The following is a 20,214-nucleotide window of genomic DNA, read 5'->3' on the forward strand; positions in this document are numbered from 1 at the left end:
ATTAGTAACTAAAGTTCAATATTTATTTTTTTAGAGGTTTTTTTTTTTTTTACTGTAAAATCTGTAAAATCAAGATACAGAATGTTATGACCATCGCCCAGTGAAATTCCTCTGGGTTTTTTTAATTCTCTTTCTTACCCACCCAGAGGCTACCATAGATTAGTTTTGCCTATTCATAATTTCATATAAATAGAAGCAAACAGTATGTACTCTTTCACATAAGGCTTTTTTTCCCACGCACAGCGTTATGTTTTTGAGATTCAACTATGCTGCTCTGTATATTAATAGTTCCTCACTTTTTATTGCTGACTAGTATCCATTTATTCATCTAATCTCCTACTAATGATCACCTGGTCTATTAGGGACAGTTTTCTTTTTCCTTTCTAATTTTTATGACTTTTCTTATTGCATTATTGTGACCTCTCGTATGGTATTGAAGAGAAGTACAGAGAATAGGCATCATTACCTCATTCCTGGCTTTGGTAGAAAACATTTGTTGTTTATAATTTAGTACTATAGGTTTTCTATAAATGCCCTTTATTAGATAAGGACAATTTACCTTTATTCCTACTTTGCTCAGAGTTTTTATTATGCTGAATTTTGTCAAATACCCTTACTGCATCTATTTACATAATGTTGTTGGTTTTCACCTTTATTTTGTTAAATTGTTGGATTACAATAATCGAATTTTGAATGTAATTTCAGCTCTGCAATTCTGCTGTAAATTTGGTTTGGTTGTAATGTATTATCCTTTTAATATATTACTGGATTCAATTTGTTCTCTATTTCTTGGAAGATTTTGTGTAAGATTAGTGTTATTTCTTTTTTAATGTTTGATGGAATTATTCAGTCAAATTATCTATGTCTGGAGCTTCATTTGTGGAAAATGTTGATAATAAATTCAATCTTTAAATACACATATGGCTATTTAAAATTTTTATTTCATCTTGTGCCAGTTTTGCTGTTTTATTTTTTAAGAAAATTGTTCATTTTATCTAAGTTGTCAATATCTTTCCATATTCATTTTCTCTCTGCAGATTAGATAGTTTCTACTAACGTTTCTTCAAGTTCACTGAATGTTTTCTCTGTTATTTTTATTAAGCTGATACATATTTTCATTTTTTTAAATTTAAGTATAATATTTTTGAGTTTCAGAATCATCACTTGGATTTTTAAATATTTTCTATTCCTCTGCTGAGAATTCCTATATTTTATTCACTAGGAGTAGTTATTTATTAATCATAGTTATTGTAGCTGCTTTAAAGTCCTTATGTGCTGATTTTAACATCTGGGTCATATCAGGTTGTCCTTTTTGTCTTTTGAAAGTATGCCACACTTTCTAGTTTCTTTATACGTCAGATAATTTTAGTTTGTGTTCTAATCATTGTGAATGTTCCTTTGTGGAGACTTTAGATTCTGGTATATTCCTCTAATGAGTGTGATGTTTTGTTTTATCCAAATTAATTTAGTTGGTCTCAGACTTCAAACTCTGTCTTTTGAGCAGCAATTACAATCTTAGTCTAGTTCTTTCCTCTTTAACTGGGCTTCTGGCTGCCTCTCTGCCCATGTTTAGTTTGGAGTGGCCAGAGAATTCCAGACTCACCTTCTCTGGTTCTCTCCTTTCCAGGATCTCCTTCATCAGTTTCTTCAGGTCAGAAAGACAGAGGTTTGGTGTGTGCTCTGACCTCAGGCTAAAAGTGATTAAAACTGGAGCTTACCCTTTGCCTTTCCATTCTTCCATGTTCCAACCTATCTTTGTTCCCCTGCTAGTGCTTTTGGGCTGAGGGTCTTCCTTCCTTCCTTCCTTCCTTCCTTCCTTCCTTCCTTCCTTCCTTCCTCCCTTCCCTTCCCTTCCCTTCCCTTCCCTTCCTCTCCCTCTGTGAACTACCTTCCTTCCTTCCTTCCTTCCTTCCTTCTTTCCTTCTTTCTATCTTTCCTTCTTTCCTTCCTCCTACTAGTGGGTTATAGTTGTTACCTGCTGAAGGGCTTTCCTCATGGAGCTACCTAGAGAGCAGCTCTAGTAGAAAAGAGTAGCTCTCACAGGTTTGTTTGGGTCCTTGCCTTTCCTGGGTTTATACCTGAGTCCTAGGGAGAAGATGAACAAAACAAAACAAAAACAAGAAGTCTGCTCTGTGTCTTTTGTTTTTGTTGACATTGGGTCTCAAGGTAGCACTTCAGCGGTTTACAGGTGATAAGGAAGACGGCTGAACCAAAAGGGCCTCCGTGTACATAACCCCAGAAACCACAAGCCTTGTGGACATCAAGGACTCCAAAGGATGTAGTGCCACTCTGGTGCCTCATAGACTTCTTTCACAGAAAAGAGGACACTGGTGGATGTCAAGAGGATGCATAAAGGACTGATTCCCAAATGCATGAAGCCACCCTTGTGGAACATTAGAATTACCTGGGCAGGACTTTGTATTGGAGCAAGGAGTTCAGACTAGAATAGCAAGAGAAAAGAGACTGTTAATTGCTGTCAAGGTGACCACATTTTTTTTTTTTTAATGTGAGGTAAAGAAATTAAGATTATGTGTCAGGACTATGAATAAAGTCTCCAGTACAGCATGTGTCAAATAGAGAAGGAATCTCCCTCTTCTCAGGCTTCCAGTCAAGGCAGTTCTGAGAAAGCCTGGCCCATGTCTGCACTCAGTCAGGCTTCTGTCATGGTGATTAAAATGTCAGCCTCATCTGTGGCAGCTGAGGAGATATGTGGCTCATTTTATTCTTTATAGATGAAAGGATACATAATCTGAAAGGAGTATAGGTGAAGGAAAGAAACTAACATTAAAAATGCATATTAATACATATTCCACTGTGGGTTGGGATGATCCTGTGAATCATGAGGCAATTGGGATAATATTTCTCTTTTTCTGAGTTCAGCCTGTACTGTCTCAGAGAATTAATGTTTATCTTTAGGAATATATGTGTGTGTGTGTGTGTGTGTGTGTGTGTGTGTGTTTAAATTTTTCAAAAGTGGGTATAGGTAAAAATAGTGTTATTTGAAGAAAAAATGTACTATTGAAGAGAAGGGAAAAGTCTGGGCCCACCAGAGAAAGGTTAAGTTCCCCTTGGACTATGTAAACATAAAGATTCTCATTTCTCCTTCCACAACTAGATTTTCCCCAGCCGTTCAGTAAAGACTTCTATACATGGGACTAAGGAGAGAAGTAAGGAAGTACTGGTGTGTCAGGCAGGGTTCAACAGGAGAAGAGGAACCATGGGAGACAATATAAAGGGATTTATTGTAAGGAATTGGAGTACACAATTGTGGGCTGGCTAGGCATGTGTGACCTCCTCGGGGCAGATGCCAAGAAGGACAGCTGCAGTCTAGGCCCTGTAGCTGTCCACACATGGAATTTCCTCTTCTTCGAGGAAACTTTGGCTCTTCTTTTAAGGTCTTCCAGCTGATTGCATGAGTTCTGTGACATAATCTAGACAGACCTGATGCAATAAGCTGGAAGATCTTAATTACCCTCACGTTATATTAATTTATTATGGACTTTAGTCACATCTACAAAGTATCTTTACAGTGACATCTTAGTTGAATGTTTGAATAATTGGAGCTTACAGCTTAGCCAAGTGGACACCTTCAAAAGGCCATTGCAGGAATTGAGGTGGGTTCCATGTTTAAGGCTCTCCCCATGCTGCTGCCTGCCCCATCCATCAACACCCCCACTGCAGAGCTGCTGCAGAGAAAACCCTGAGGGGCTATAGTTCCTGTGGTGCAGTCTCAGCCAGGATCTGTGTTGGTGGTGACACAGCACAGCCCAGGGAGGGACTCATGACCTGGAGAAGCAGTGGACACTTTTGGAGATGTTTCCCCATAAATCAGGCTGAGTGATTCATCAGAGGGGTTGGGATAGACAGGACGAACTGACACAGTACAGTACGCTGGAGAGACTAGGGAATCCTGGAGAGATGCATCTGCTTTATCAATAGAAACTTAACCACTGAGAAATATATTTGACTTTACAGTTGGAGGGGAGCCACTGGAGCCAGCTGCAGGCGTGGGATGTGCAAAAATCCTCAACGAGTCACCTTGACATTTCCTCAGTTCTTGCCTGGATCCCTGACTCATCCTCATGGGGATGTCTGGCTCACAAAATGTTCCTTTTTCTCATGGTCTATATGTCTTTCAAACTACGAGAAGAACATTTTTCAGGAACCAAGGAGATCCAACCTTATATGTGATGTGTTCTCTGTAAATGTCAAATTTATATTTGTCAACAAAGTTACAGTGAATCTCTCACACAGCTCTCTGTGATGGCTGCAGGGAAGTCAAGTTACTACTAAAATTTTATTTTGGAAGTTATGCTCTCTGGACTTACAACCATGGAAATACCGAAAATGAAATCCTTTCCCTCTTGTCTCCGCCAAACATTCACATCTCTAATCAATTATTTTTTCTCCTTCCACCTGCAGAGGGAAAGTTCCAGTGGTTATTTATCTTGCCTGCTTTTTTTCCTTCATCACTTTAAATACATCGTTCCAATTTTTTTTTTCTTTGGCCTCTTTTGTTTCTGATTTGAAAGTTAACTGCTAACCATATCATTGTTCCCTTATATATATTGAGTCATTTTTTACTGTTTTTTTTAGATGATTTTATTTTTATATTAGATTCTAGAAGTTTCATTATAATGTGCCCAAATGTGTCATTTTTTGTTTAACCTATTTCTGAATTTTTGGTCTTCTTATATCTATAAGTCAATTTTTTCATCAAATCTGGTAAGCTATCAGGCACTATTTCTTCAAAAATTTTTGTACCCCCTTCTCTTTGTTTTATTCTTCTTACTGCATATATATTGGCTGCTTGATTTTTGTCCACAGATTTTTGTGTGTTTTTTTCATATTTCTCCATTTTTTTCCTTTCCTTTTCTTTGAATTGGATAATTTCTACTTATCTACAAATTCACGCATTATAACATTTCTACCTTCTCATGTCTGTTGTCGATCTATGGTATTTTAAAAACTATTATTGATTTTGTCAGAATTGACATCTTTATGGTTCTTGAATCTGTGCATCTACAAATGTGATGTTCTTCTCTATTAGTTTTCTTTCATATCTGTCAAGTATATTTTGTATTTTATTCCTAGCAGCTTTACATACTATTTCTTAGCTATCTTAGGTTATGTTATGTTAGGTATCTTAAAGGTTTTCCCACCTGTTCTGCATAATTTGAGTGTTATTCTTTTTTTCCTGTTACATTTTATGATTGGTTATTTCTGCGCGGTAGGAACACTACTGACTTTTGTATGTGAATCTGTTATGCGATAGCCTTCCTGGGTTCTCTTATTAGTTTTATTGGTTCTGTGTAGATTCTCTAGGATTTTCTAAATAGACAATCATACTCATAAGGGAGAGAGTCTGGCTGGCCACTCAGGGTCAGGCTTATAACCTCCATCTGCAAGATAATCAACAGCTGGTTGGGACAGTAGCAGTCCCCAGACAGGATCCCAACTGGAACTATCAGATAGATTCCCCAGGCTGCCAACACCGAAATCATATGGTAACTTGCCTCACAGCAGGGCTTCAAAAAGCAGTACACAAGGCAGTTAGTTAACTATGAAAAACTCAAAGAGATCAGCCAAGGTACAGATGAAAATTCTGCCCTTTTTCTGTCTTGCCTAACAAAGGCTCTCCAAAAATACACTAAACTAGACCCTCAGCGGAAGGCCTCCTTTTCCTATATACTCATTTCATTTCTCATTTGGACCCTGATATCGGATGCAAATTACAAAGGCTGGAGGATGGCCCTCAAACCCCACAAAGCGACTTCTTAAATGCTGTCTTTAAAGTTTTCAATAATGGAGATGAGGAAGCAAAAAATGAACAACTTAAAAGGGATCAGGCTAAATGCTAGATGCTGGCAGCAGCTATCCAGGGATCCCACAGAAATAAGCAAACCCCTAAGGGCAGAACCCTCAAGGCCCCTCCAAGCCCCTGCTTTAAGTGTGGCAAGGAGGGACACTGGGACAAATGTTGCCCTAATCCCTGTCCTCCTCCAGGCCCTTGTCCATTCTGTGACAAGAAAGGTCACTGGAAAGTCGACTGTATCCTATCCCCTCAAGGGAAGATCACAACTCTTCTCTCAGAAAAGGTGGAACAAATGGACCTCAGCTTGCCCAGCCTTCTAGGCTTCGCCACAGAAGACTGTGGGTGTCTGGCCCTGCGACCTCCATGCCTATCACTTGTTCGGAGCCCAGGGTAGCAGGTAAGCCAATTTCCTTTCTTATTGATATAGGGGCCACTTACTCTGTCTTACCTGAATTTACAGGTGCTACCTGCCCTTTCAAGGTTGATGGTCTCATCTCCAAGCCTTTAGCCACACCTTTCTTAAATTGTCTCTTACTTGGAACATCTTTCAGTCACTTGTTCCTAGTATATCTTTTACTAATCACCTACTTCCTCTTCTGCTTCCCTACAGAGCTTTCTCACTACCACTTATTTTGAGCATTCTCTCAATCTCACCCATTCTCTTCTCAATAAGTCCAACCCTACATTAGCCAAAGACTGCTGGCTCTGCCTTTTCCTCTCTTCCTCAGCATACTCTGCCCTCCTCATTCCCCTTGCCAAATGGGACCACGTGCAAATGATCCTTACATATTGAAATGAAAAGGGCCTCATTTTCCTTGAAAGGGCAGATACTCTCCTTGAAAGTTACTCCACAGCACAGGCTGATCAAGCTTCTACTCTCTTCCGTATCTATACCCATTCCCTTGCACATCCCTCCATACTAGTAATAGGACCCACTACCCTTCAAACTCTTTTGATTTCCAAGGCTCCCCTTTGTTTCATAAGAACTGGTGGCAACATATCTGTAGGACACCTACTTTCCAGTCTATGCAATCAGACAGTCACAGTACAACTACTCACTGGACACAAGACTCAATAGATAGACTACCAGGTCCCTCCAGGAGCTAATGGCCTCTTTCTACAACCCGTCTGCTCTACAGGTTACTCTACAGTCTTTGCAACCTCTTACAACTGTTCCATGCCCCGCTTCCCCGCTTATTTCCTTGGATTATGACTGTCTCTACAGTTCCTCAACACTTTCGTTGTAGACCTACTAGTCCCCCTTCTCATCTATCCCCCTTGATTGGAGCTGCTATAGCTACAACTCTTATGACCTCAAGTTCTGAGCCTCAGAAAGGACTCACTGGAGCAATCTATTCTCTTACTCATTTGCTCTCCATACATGTTTCCACTTGTATACCTGACAATGGGGTCTTCTTTCTATGTGGAACTAGTAGTTATCTCTGCCTTCCCACTAACTGGACTGGAACTTGTACTCTAGTCTATCTCTCTTCAAATATAGATATAAACCCCAATAACCAGTCCTTACCAATTTCCATCACACACTATATAAAATATAAAAAGGCTATTCAGGTCATCCCATTGTTGATTATGCTGGGGGTCACTACTCAAGTAGGCACAGGCATAGGAGGACTTGCCACTGCTCTATCCTATTTCGAAGCATTGTCCAATGATCTCCAAGAAAGCCTAGATGAGATTGCAAAAAATATAGTTCAATTACAGGATCAGATTGACTCCCTAGCAGTTGTCACCTTACAAAACAGATGAGGGCTAGATTTACTGACAGCTGAAAAAGGAGGTCTCTGCCTCTTTCTAGAAGAAGAATGTTGTTTTTATGTTAACCAATCAGGACTAGTAAGAGATGTAGCTGAAAAGCTAAAGGACAAAGCCATTAAGATAAGAGAGCGCCAAGCAAATTCTTGGGAAGCCTGGCTACAAACCAACTGGATTACCTGGCTCTTACCCTTCACTGGGCCTCTAACCTTCATTTTTCTCATTTCAGCCTTTGGGCCTTGCATACTACGCCAGATTTCTTCCCTCTTCCAGGACTGTTTTCACGCGCTTACCAGCCAGTCCATAGCAGAAGTCATGCTGCTTCACTCCATACCACACTATCAAGCCCTCTGGCCAGCAGAACCTACCAGTCAATGTCACATTCCAGTTGACTATCCACTACCCAACCCCTTTCCAACAGATTCCGCCACCCCTATTCAGAAGGAAGCAGCTACAGAAGACCGAGTCACCAACCCTATTCCATAAAACCAAAAGGCTGGAATGTTAGGTCCAGGAGGGCCCTATCCCTAACCCTGTAGTGTGGGAACCAGACTTCTCCTTTCCCTTTGTGTGGGAACCGGACCTTGCATCCGGGTTAGCAATGCTACATGCTCACCTCCCGCTTCACTGGACTCTCCTCCCTTTCCCGCCAATTTACTCGCCCCAAATATTCCCACCAAAAAAGCCCACCTCAAGCCCCATATAAATTTCAGGTCTCCTTGCATTTGGGGCTGATGCCATCTTTGGCTCAGCTAGGCTGTCACTCTGCTATAATAAATCTTGCTTAACCCCTTTGGCCTTGTGCATTCCTCTTTTGGTGAACCTAACAGTTTATATAAATGATGAATTAGTATTGAATTTTATCAAATGTTCTTTTCTGCATATATTGTGATGAGTTTATTGGGATATACCATAATTTCGCCACAATATACTTAATCATGATATACTATATATATTTTTAAAAGCTATGTAGTACTAAAATTGATTCTCTTAGTTTTTCATGTTTGTTATAAATGATATTTCATGATTTTCTTTCCTTAAACTGTCTTTATAGTTTAAAAAAAATCAAGTTTATATTAGCCTTATGACATTATTTACAGAGTTTACCTTTTTTTGTCTTTAAAATTTTTTGTGTAAAATTCTCTGAAGGTTTGACAAAACTCACTTGTGAAGTCATAAGATTGATATATTTCTTATTTTTCCAGTGTGGAGGATGATTTTGACTATCAAGTCAATGGTTATTGCTTTATTCTATTTTTCTGTTTCTTCTTGAGTTAATTTTTTATTTATATATACATTTTAAGAAAATTTTCATTTGACCTATTTTCAAGCATGTTAGTACATAATTACTTATAATATTTTCTTACGGTGATCTATTTTTATTTGTTTTGCATTTTTTTACGTCTTTTTTTTTTTATCAGCCTTGGTAGAGCTTTACATATGATTTTATTTTCTTCAGAAAAACTTAATTTTATAAGCAGGGTCGGGCCTGGTTAGTACTTGGATGGGAGACTACCTAGGAAGACCAGGTGCTGTAGGCATAAAAAATAAAAAAATAAAGGATTGTAAACTGACAAGGTCCTTGCAATTCGTGAGGTCAACCAAGGGTTGCCTTGCCTAAAAAATTAAAATAAAATAAAATAAAATAAAATAAAAAATAAGTAATTTTAGTGTCACTTTCTTACATTTTTGCTTTTCTTTTCATGTATTTTCTCTCATTAATTTTTACTTTTGACTTTCTTTAGTTAATCTCTATCCCATTTCTATCGATTCTTTATTCTATCCTGAATTACAGGCTTAGTTCATTTATTTTCTGTGTCATTGATTAGTGTACTTTACATTTTACAAGTTTTGATATGTAGCAGCTTTATTTTGATGAGTTAAAAATCTTTGCATTGCATTTTTTAAACTCATGAATTATTCAGGATCTTTTTCCTACCATAATTTAAGAATTATATTTGGTGAATCATTTGTAATTAATTTAATATTGGATTAAGAATGTGTTAGTCTAGATAGGCTAGCTTATGCTGCCATAACAAATAATCCCCAAATCTCTGTGACTTAAAACAACAAAATTTATATCTTGCCTACCCTATATGATCATCAAAGTTTGGCAGGTAGGACCTGCTCATTGTAGTTTCTTAGACACCCAGGTTAATAAAATAGCGACAATTTCAAATGTTGCCATCTGCTCTGTCAGAGGTTAAGGGAGAGAGGAAGAGAAAAAACTCTAAAGGGTTTCCCCATCGTCAATTGAATGCTCCAGGCCAGAAGTGACACATTTCACTTCTGCTCATAACTCATTGACCAGAACTCATCATATAGTCACACCCATCCACAAAGAGGTAGGAAGTAGGAAATGTAATCCTACTATGTGCCTAAAAGAGGGGAGAGTTATGTTGTTTAAACAGCACAGCATGATAACAATTGCTAGCAATTTGTTGATACTTCTTTTTCTACCTGGTCAACTTTTATAAATGTTTTATGTATCCTTGGAGAGTTTACGTATTCTCTCTCTGTAGAGGATTAGGTTCTATAATAAATGGACACATCAAACTTCTGAGCTGATTTGTTCAAGTCTTATTTTTATTCAGCTCGATCTATGAGATTCTACAAAAGCTATATTATAATATTTCACTATGGCTATGATTGATTTTGTCAATTTCTCTTTATAATAATATTTGTATATTTTGAAGGCTATATGGTTAGGTACAATTTTTACTATGTTCTTTTGCTCTCTTCCTATCTCTACTGAAAATGATAAAAAAAAAATCGATCAAGAAGGTATATAATTTTCCTATACCTGGGCATCTTCACTAGTGGATAGAACTTGACACTAACAGTTATTTGTAGCAGACAGACATGGTTTCATTTTAATTTTACAGAATCATTGTAAGGCCATTGTGGTATTGTTATTTCTGATTTACTCTTGAGTACATGGATCCCAGACTAGAACCTCAGGGCTCTTTCCTTGGCCCATGCTGCTTTTAGGAATGGCTACATTTAAAAAATAGTCCATATTTGAGACCAGAACAACCATGAAAGACCCAGTGTCCCCAAAAACTGTTTCGATGGATCTTTGTGGTGTAAATATTTGTACTAGAAATTAGCTGTTTAAGCTCTGTGTCTGCCACTCTACTAAAATGGAAGACACCTGGTTTTTCATTTATCTGAACCCTGTTAGCATCTAACACATAGTGGAGCTTAGCAACACCAGAATGATGAGGAATAAAGGAATATGAGCTGTTTAGTGGAGAGATTTTCCTAGACCGTAAGCTTTCTCCTTCTAGTTCCTTCCCTGAAGTATTTATTCCCTTTTCTGTCATTCATTTCCTAGGTCATTCTCATAAAGGATATAATATGGCCATCCTGAGCCTGATGACTCTTCCCCTCTGGTGTTCCTATGGAGCCTGCCTGACTTCAGTGAGTTCTCTCTGGCCAAACCCCTGCTTGGAGAGGCCACCTGATGGCATGGTTAAGCTCCAGAAGTGTCTGCTGTCTGCGAGCGTCTCCACTCTGCCCATTTTACAGAAAGATTTTGTTTTCAGTATATCAACTGACATCAGAAGTTTTTTCTCTATTTTCTGGCTTTATTATATGTTATGGTTTTCCTCCTGTTTTTCTTTTTTAAATATTTTCTGGATTTCTTATTCCGAGTGCAATGTAGAACAAAAGCTCTTGCTATTCACTGCTATGGGCTCAGGGCAGTGCTGAACAGTGTGAGATGCAGCCATCTGCAAGGTTCATTAATATTTCAGTGCCTTGCATCAGTCTGGGTGCCACAAAGCAGCATAATTCATAATTTAATACCGCTGGTGTGCAGTTCCCTAATGCATCATTAGTGTTTTAGGATGGTCTGGCCCGTGGAGTGCTCTACATATGTGCTGGCAGCCTTAGAGGTCAGGCTCTGGGCAGCCCCTCTGGGCTAGGGAGGAGAGAGAATGCTGTATGGAACAGCCCAGCCAAGCCATCAATGAGCCAAAGGCACAGATTGTCAAGGGAAGTTACCCCAGAACTTTCCACAGCTCAATCCACTTCTGTTTTGCATGAAGCTTTCCTACATGGAGATGGAAAGTTCATGCATGTAAAATTTTCCCAGAAAGAAACTTGCCATGATTGACATTTTACCCAAAACATCAAAACATGAATGCATTATGAAAAAGAGCTAGTAGATGAAAACTAATTTTATTTAGTAAAATTTTAAGCGTCTGCATTTCCACACTTATAAGTATATGTATTTATGATTTGGCTTTGTGTTAGGTTTAGTATAAAGCCATCATGGTCTCTAACTTCTGTGTATTCAATTGAATATCACATCCTATAGACAAATCAGGGTAAGCCCCAAGAGTAGAGGCATTTTGCATTGGTCTAGGTTCTTCAGGCATCATACCCAGGTGAAGTCCTTCCCTGAGTGACTCCAGTTTCCTCAGCTCTCACCCTTTCATATTTCTTGCTCATTTGCCCTCTATATATCAAAATAAACTCCTGGAAATGATCCCGCATTTAGCAAAACTTCAAAGCAGTGTATTACCATTCCTGGTGGTGCTTACACTTAGGTATTCTTTCTAGCTAAGAATAGCAAAGTTATTGTTTCTTCTCCAAATCATTACTGGTATTATCCAGTGGGAGGGGAATGATTTCACATGAAGTATGAGAACCTTCTTAGTGTTACTAAGCTCATAACAAATGGGTGACTCACTGCCTTTTTTAGTTTGCTAAGAGGCCAGGCTTGGGGCCACGGTTATGCCTCATTTATCATCATTTATTAATGAAGCTTACCAGACCTTTCCAATTATTGGCTACTTGGTTCTGAGCCTAGAGACCTCCCTTGTCAGTCATCATTTTTATAAGGCTACAGAAATTTTTCACTTTTCTCAAAAAACTTGACCTAGTTTTCTCACTAAGAATTTGACCAACACCTGAGAAAGTACAAATATTTGGGAAGTAAATGCAAGGGAAATGGACAGGTACTTTCCATTGCTGGAACTTTAGTTTCTCAGCTGCTTTACTTTCCTTTTAAGGAGGTGATGAGGACAAAACTTTGAAGTCAGGGAAGATAGATGTTCAGCTTAGCTGGAAGGAAGGCAGAACCAATGTTCATTGAAAACCTTCCATCTGGTATCATGATACCTTTGATGTAGAGATATCTCGCAAGGACCCTCTAGAGACAGTATGGGACGGGAGTGTCCTCAAACCTGGTTCTTGTCAGAATCACCAGGAGGGGCTTAAATACATAAAAATTCTTGAATCCTGGCTCCCTAAGTGAGAGTCTTGAGGTGAAATCCAGAAGTTTTTGCTTGTTTGTTTGGCAAAGCAACCTTTGGTTGACCTCACAGATTGCAAGGCCCTTGTCAGCTTACAATCCGTTATTTTTGATTTTTTATGCCTATAGCACCTGGTCTTCCTAGATGGTCTCCCATCCAAGCATTAACCAGGCCTGACCCTGCTTAGCTTCCGAGATCAGATGGGATCAGGCTTGTTCAGGGTGGCATGGCCGCAGACTCAGAAGTCTGTATTTTTTAACAAGAGCTGGAGGTGAGTCTGATGATTAGCCAGTTCTAGGATCCAGTGGATTAGACATATTGTCCCCAAACACAGGTCTATGACTAGTATTTCAGAATCAGCTGGGACATTGATAAAAAGAGATTTTTTGAGGGCTTTCAATCTACATGGTCCAATAGGTGAATCTTGTGAGGTCCAAAGCTCTTCTGTTATTTCTGATGATTGGGCAGGTATGGAAGCTCCTGGAATGGAGAGCAAAAGGCTAAAAGCCCACATAGGGTCTGCTGCATTAGCACTAAAGCTGGGGCAGGACCACAGGATGGGAGGGGCAGAGGTTTAGAGGACTTGACCAGACAGGTAGTTGAAGGAGTCTCAAACTCTTCAAGGTCCTCACCTGAGGAAGTCAGTATTATCAACAAACAGAAGGCAAGAAAGACAAAGAGGGCTTGGGAGGTGAAAAATTGTAATTTTGGTTTGGAGCACATTGAATTTGAAGGGCCAATGGAATATTATCTAGAATCTTTCTGAGCAGTTGAGAAAAGCAGGACTGACAGTCAGGAAAGAAGCCAAGTCAGACAGAGATCTTGAGCTGCCTGCCTGCTGGGGCACTAAAGATGTGGGCATGGATGACATTTGTCACTGATAGTGACACTCATCATCCACAAAGTGAGCTTGGTAAGAGAGAGCCACCAGAAGAAAGAGGGATTCTTAGGGAAGCTTTTGGTGCTGATCTTAAGTACTTTTAAAAGGGATGTCTGTATCTTGGGTGATGGAAATTGTGGGAGCAGTTCTGGCCTTGTTGGGTGATGGCTTGCCTTGTTGGGTTACTTACGAGGACAAGCTCAAATAGTTGATCTTCTGCTGAGAGCCAGGCTGTCTATATTCCTTCTGAGACTGAAGTTTTTGGACTGTCTCAGCTTCCAGGCTCATCTTTCAGTTGAGTTTGGAGATTGGTTGGTATCTTTTTTATTGAAGGTGACAGTGTCATTTATAAGCCCAGACCTGATACCTTCTGAATATGGTAAGACATTTTTTAAAAATATAACTTAACTAGAAAGGGGAGAGAAACTCTTTTAAAGTCTAATATGACACAAGAGATGTGCCAGTGAGATGTGAATTCCCACAGTGGAGAAGTTCCCATTACCTTTTAGGGTTTCTCCCTGGACGGCCTCTTTTCCCTCTCCTCCTCCATTCTGAAAAACTGAAGTCTGCTTCCTCAGACTTTCCCTAATCTTATCTCGCCTTCCTAAATAGCAACTGAAATTCTACCTAGGAGGGGATGATGTCCACACACCCCAAAGACGGGGAAGAATGTGAGACAGGACCCTGGTGAGAACAAAGAAACTAAAAGGGCTGAGGGGTTTTGGGGAGGGGATAGAGTGTGTAGAGATGATCTCCAGGTTCTGACCATGTGGCAGGCCATCTGGCAGGTTCAGCTGTCTGAGACTGCACCCAGGCACCAAGCCCTCGGATATATAGAATGTAATAGAATACGCAGCCTCTTCTAAATCTCAGACCTTCTGTGCTTCTCCATGCATTATACTGTTTGATGTAATAAGGTGACTAAACACTGTTCCAGAAACCATGTGTTTGCTGACACGAGGCTGTGTTCCAGCCACCAAGACTGCTGAACTCAATGAAATGCAGCTGCCAAACTGTGCTGGAGCATTTTCTCATTATTAGCTTTCTGGCTCTTTCCAGAATTGCGGCTAATCTGGCCTGGGATCCAAACCATGTCCTTAGCTGCTGCTTCTTCACCATCCATCCCCTGTCTTTCTTGATTTCTAGTGCCCTGGCCACACCGACTTCTCATGGACAGTTGGTGATAGAAACATAGGGTATCTCACAGTTTCCTGGGTGCAGGTGGCCTTTCAGAAGCCCTTTCCAAGACTGAAGTATGGTGACAGACAGTAGAGAAATAGGGGCCTAGAGTAACTTAAATATCATCTGCAATTTCCATTCCTTCTACTGTGTCATTATCTGGGACATTTAGCTTCAGTTTCTTCCTTTGGCAAAGATTTTAAACTAAATTTAGTTTTAGCTCTAAATCTTTGCCTAACATCCCCTCCAGGAAGGTGAGAATTTGTCAGGAGTCCTCAAACCTTAGATATGCGGGAACCTTAGTCAGGGCAGGAGGAGGGTTTTGCTTGTGCTCACAGCAGGCACCTAGGCAGGAGCTTGGCTAATAGCTGTGTCACAGCAAGGTCTGGGGAGCTTTGTCCTTCCCCATGCAGTCCCTTGTTTTCTCAGTCTCCTGGTTGGTGTTATTTACTGGTATTGTGCGAAAGAATGAGAATTAGAAAATTGGACATGTGGAAATAAACATTAAAAAAAAGACTTTAGGGAAAGTCTCCTTACAACCTATTAAATTTTTTTTCTAAACGTACCCATTTCCATTACCCTAAATATGATTTTTTATACATTGCTTTAGAACTCCCTTCTGTGGATACCACTGAGTGCTGGTGACATATAAGCATATAGTGGTGGTACTACCTCAGCTACCCCAAAATTCCAATCTGCATTTGTGCTGGAAAAGAGGCTGTGGAGAAGCTAACCTTGTATCTATTGAACTGGTCCACATACTCAAGAGTCACCCTATTGTCTGGATAATTAATTGCACACGAGGAAGAACCTTTCCGTAGAAGGCCAGTTTCAGGGCTCTGAAAAAATCTATGAAAAGAAATAGCGGAAGCAGTTACTGTGGCTCAGGCCTAATAATGCCACTTTGTGACTAAATAGAAATCATACCCAATAGCTAGTATTCCAGCCTTTGGTAATATGGTGCACAAAGGGAGAATGGGAATTAAGAAGTTTCTAAAATCTGGGAGGAGAATAAAGAGCATCTTCAATCAGATCTTGTGGCTGGAGTTGCCATCATTGTAAATCTCTGTACTCTGCAAGAAGGCAGCCCTGACTCCATCCCTGCCAGCCATGCCCCTCTGAAAGAGGGGACAGGATGCAAATGTAGATTTCTCCCCAATATGACCAATACGGCAAGCCAAAGTTAACCACCCACGGGGATATATCTCTCCAGTGATTTAAGGTCACAGCCATGGATTCTGCTTACCTGGCATGGACTAACTGGCTTCCCAGCCAGTCTTGGATCATTATGATTTTCACCACTAATCTTCACTCAAACTCCAGTGAGCTCCTGCTCTGGGTTTTGGCAACACTTTTTATGCTTCTGAGAACAATGGTTTTTGCCTTGGATAGTTGGGAAGGCAGAGACTTGCCATACTTTTGAAATTTGGTCACTATGGGCAAGTTTTGTGGGTCCTACTGATTTTTGGACTCTTTAAAAATGATGCTCAATCAGAAACTTGGTGTTGAATTGAATTAACATCTGAAGAACCAAAAATCCTGTGAAGACAACATAAGCTGCTTTCCTGAAGTGACCTCAATTTTTCCAAGGTGCAGAGAACGACTCTGCCTGGGACTGACCAGAAGCAGAAACTGGGAGCAGCCTTTAATCTCGTTGACTTTTTAACTCATGGAAGTAAGAGAATATAAGTAATGTTCTTTGGTTCTCGGCCATTAAATTGATTTAATATATTTTTTTCTGTTTATATATTTTTTATTTTATTCTATTTATTTTATTTTATTATTTATTATGATGACATTGGTTAACAAAATCCGAAGACAGAACATCCATTACAGAAGAAATAACTTGCACATCTTGCTCCTTTAACCTTTGGAATGCTTGAACTGGGCAAAATAACCTTTGTATAAACCAACAATGTATTATAAACAACTGTTTGCACACCCTACAAGGACCACTAGTCTAGTGTCCATGTCCATGAGTCTCTGTTTGTCATGTTCATTTGTTGTTTTTAGATTTATAGCCCACATACAAGTGATATCATGTGGTTTTCAACTTTTTCTGTCTGGCTTATTTCGCTTAGCATGATTATCTCAAGATCCATCCATGTTGTCACAAATGATTTAATACTTTAACTTGCATTTCTCACTAAAATTATAAGAGAAGGTTTTTGTTTAAATTGGGAACATTTCTATTTTTGAGGTATTTTAATATTGTAATTTTATTTCACTGCAGAACCTCACATAGGTGGTGTTAGACAGAGTACCTGGACATAGCTGTGATGGGAAAATGAATAGGGGCTGAAATTTTCATCTTAGGTATAGAGTGGTATAGAAATTACTTAATAAAGTGTTCTGAACTATTTCAGAACCTTCTGGGGACAAAATCTAGACTGATGACTTAGAGAACATCCCAAAGAACGGTGTAGTTGGTGTTGAAGGATGGTCTCGTTAATGGAGGTACAGGAGGGGTGAGAAGGTTACTAAGCTGGCTTCCTCCTTCTGGTGGGATGACCACACCCTTGCCCAGCCTGAGACTAATGACCAAGCCTGAGGGATTTAAAGAAGAGAACCTAGGAGAACTTCCTCCCCGCCTAATCTGTATGTGTTTTTCCAGGGGAGGATTGTCAATACCATAACATTCTTGGTCTCTCTCCACTTTCATATTCATTGCCCCAGTTGCGATTTAAGCAATATTACAGATGACATTTTTTATTAAAGCTTTATTTTTTAGATCAATTTTAGGTTCACAGTAAAATTGAGGAGAAGATAGAGATTATCCACATACTCTCAACCCCCACACATGCACAGCCTCCCCCATTATCGGCATCTCCTACCAGAGTGGTACATTTGTTACAATTGAGCCTACATTGACACATCACAATCACCCTGAGCTTGTGGTTTATACTATGGTTAACTCTTGGTTTCGTATGTTCTTTGGGTTTCAACAAATGTATAATATAATGTATCCACCATTATAGTATCATATAGAGCACACTGCCTTAAAAATCCTCTGTGTTCTGCCCATTCCTCTCTCCCTGTTATACCTTCCCCATCAATGCCAGGCAATCACTGACCTTTTAATCTTCTCCATAGTTTTACCTTTTCCAGGATGTCCCATAGTTAGAATCATACAATATGTAGGCTTTTCAGATTGGCTACTTTCACTTAGTAATATGCATTTAAGTTTCCTCCATGTCTTTTTGTGGCTTGATAGCTCATTTCTTTTTAGTGTTGAATAATATTCCATTGTCTAGATGTACCGGTTTGTTTATCCATTCACATCTTGGTTGCTTCCAAGTTTTGGCAATTATGAATAAACCTGCTACAAATATCTGTGTATAGGTTTTTGTGTGGACATAAGTTTTCAACTCTTTTGGTAAATACCAAAGAGTACAATTACTGGATCATTTGGTAAGAGCATGTTTAGATTTGTAAGAAATTGCCGAGTATCTTGCAAACATGCTGTACCATTTTGCATTTCCACAAGCAATGCTTGACATCCTCACCAGCATTTGGTGGTGTCGGTCTTCCGGATTTTGATCTTTCTAGTAGGTGTGTAGTGGTATCTCATTGCTGTTTTGATTCGCAATTTGCAATTTCCTAATGATGCATGATGAGACTGGGAGTATTTTTTTCATATGCTTAATTGCTACCTGTATATCTTTTTTGATGAGGTGTCTCTTAAGGTCTTTGAGGTGTCTATTAAAGCCTATTTTATTTTATATTATTTTTCCCCATCTTTATTGAAATATAATAGTTAGTTGCTTATATTTACATTGTACAATTCAATGAGCTTTTTTTCAATTATAGTTGGCATACAATAATATACCAGTTTTAGTTGTATAGCATAGTGATCAGAAATCCACATAACTCGCAAAGTGATTACCCCACTAAATCTAGTACCCTTCTTCCCCCTTACATATTTGTTACAACACTATTAACCATCTTCCTCATTCTACACTCTACATCTTCATATTTATTCTGCAACTATCCATTTGTACCTCTTAATCTCTTTGCCTTTTTTTGTCCCCTCAACCCCTCTCCCATCTAGTATCCTTCAAAATATTCTCTGTATTTATGAGTTTATTTTCACTTTTGTTGTTGTTATTGTTGAGTTTGTTCTTTAGATTCCATATGTATGTGAAATCATGTGATATATGTCTTTATCTGACCCATTCCGTTTATCACAATACCCTCTAGATCCATCAAGACAATATCTTTTTCCATCCCTTTCCTTTTAGTGTGTGTGTCTTTTAATCCTAAGTGAGTCTCTTGTAGGCAGCATATGTAGGGGGCTTGTTTTCTTATCTTTTCAGCCACTCTATCTTTTGGTTGGAGCACTTATTCCTTTTCCATTTGAGATACTTGTTAATAGGAATACAGTTATTATCATTCTCTATTCCTGTTTTTGATACATGTTTTTCTCCTTAAAGAAGTTCCTTCAACATTTCTTGTAATACTGGCTTGGAGTTGATAAATTCCTTTAGCTTATTTTGGTCCGGGAAGCTCTTCATCTGTTCTTCGACTCTAAATGATAGCTTTGCTGGATAAAGTATTCTTGGTTGTAGATCCTAGGTTTTCATCACGTTGAATATTTTGTGCCAAGCCTGTATAGTTTCTTTTGAGAAATCAGCTGCCAGTCTTATGGGTGCTCCCTTAAGGTAACTAACTGCTTTTCTCTTGCTGCTTTTAAGATTCTCTCTTTCTATTTAAACTTTGGCATTTTAATTATGATGTGTCTTGGTGTGGGCCTCTTTGGGTTCCTGGTTTTTGGAACTCTCTGAGCTTCCTGGGATTTTATGTCTATTTTATTCTTCAGGTTAGGAAGTTTTCCATCATTATTTCTTCAAATAGCAATTCAACTTCTTGTTTTTTTTTTCTTTTCTTTTCTTTTCTTTTCTTCTTCTTTTTTTTTCGGTACTCTTGTGACATAGATATGATTACATTTAATAGTGTCCCATAACTTCCTTAAAATATTTTTATAGTCTTGGCTTCTTTTTTTTTTTTGCCATTCAGATTGAGTGTCTTTGGGTTTCACTTTCTCTATATAGGTTATTCGATCCTCTTTTTATTCATTCTGTTTATTCCATTTAATATACTTTTCATCTCAGATAATGTGTTCTTCATTTCTGACTGGATCCCTTTTATAATTTCCATTTCTATTTTTGTTTTTTATATGTTTATTAAAGTTCTCACTGAATTCATCTATACTTTCCCTAAGTTCATTGAGCATCTTTATAACCAGTGTTTTGAACTCTGCATCTGTTAGATTGCTTGACTCCATTACTTCTGGATCTCTATTT

The 20,214-nt window shown here is 38.9% G+C and overlaps 1 pseudogene; it reads right to left on the bottom strand.

The window, feature by feature from the left end:
- Positions 1-12,971: 12,971 nt before the first annotated feature.
- LOC112469326 lies at positions 12,972-13,090 on the bottom strand (annotated as a pseudogene).
- Positions 13,091-20,214: the final 7,124 nt, after the last annotated feature.

Source organism: Pteropus alecto, unplaced genomic scaffold, assembly GCF_000325575.1.
Source record: "Pteropus alecto unplaced genomic scaffold, ASM32557v1 scaffold146, whole genome shotgun sequence".
Lineage (NCBI taxonomy): Eukaryota > Metazoa > Chordata > Mammalia > Chiroptera > Pteropodidae > Pteropus > Pteropus alecto.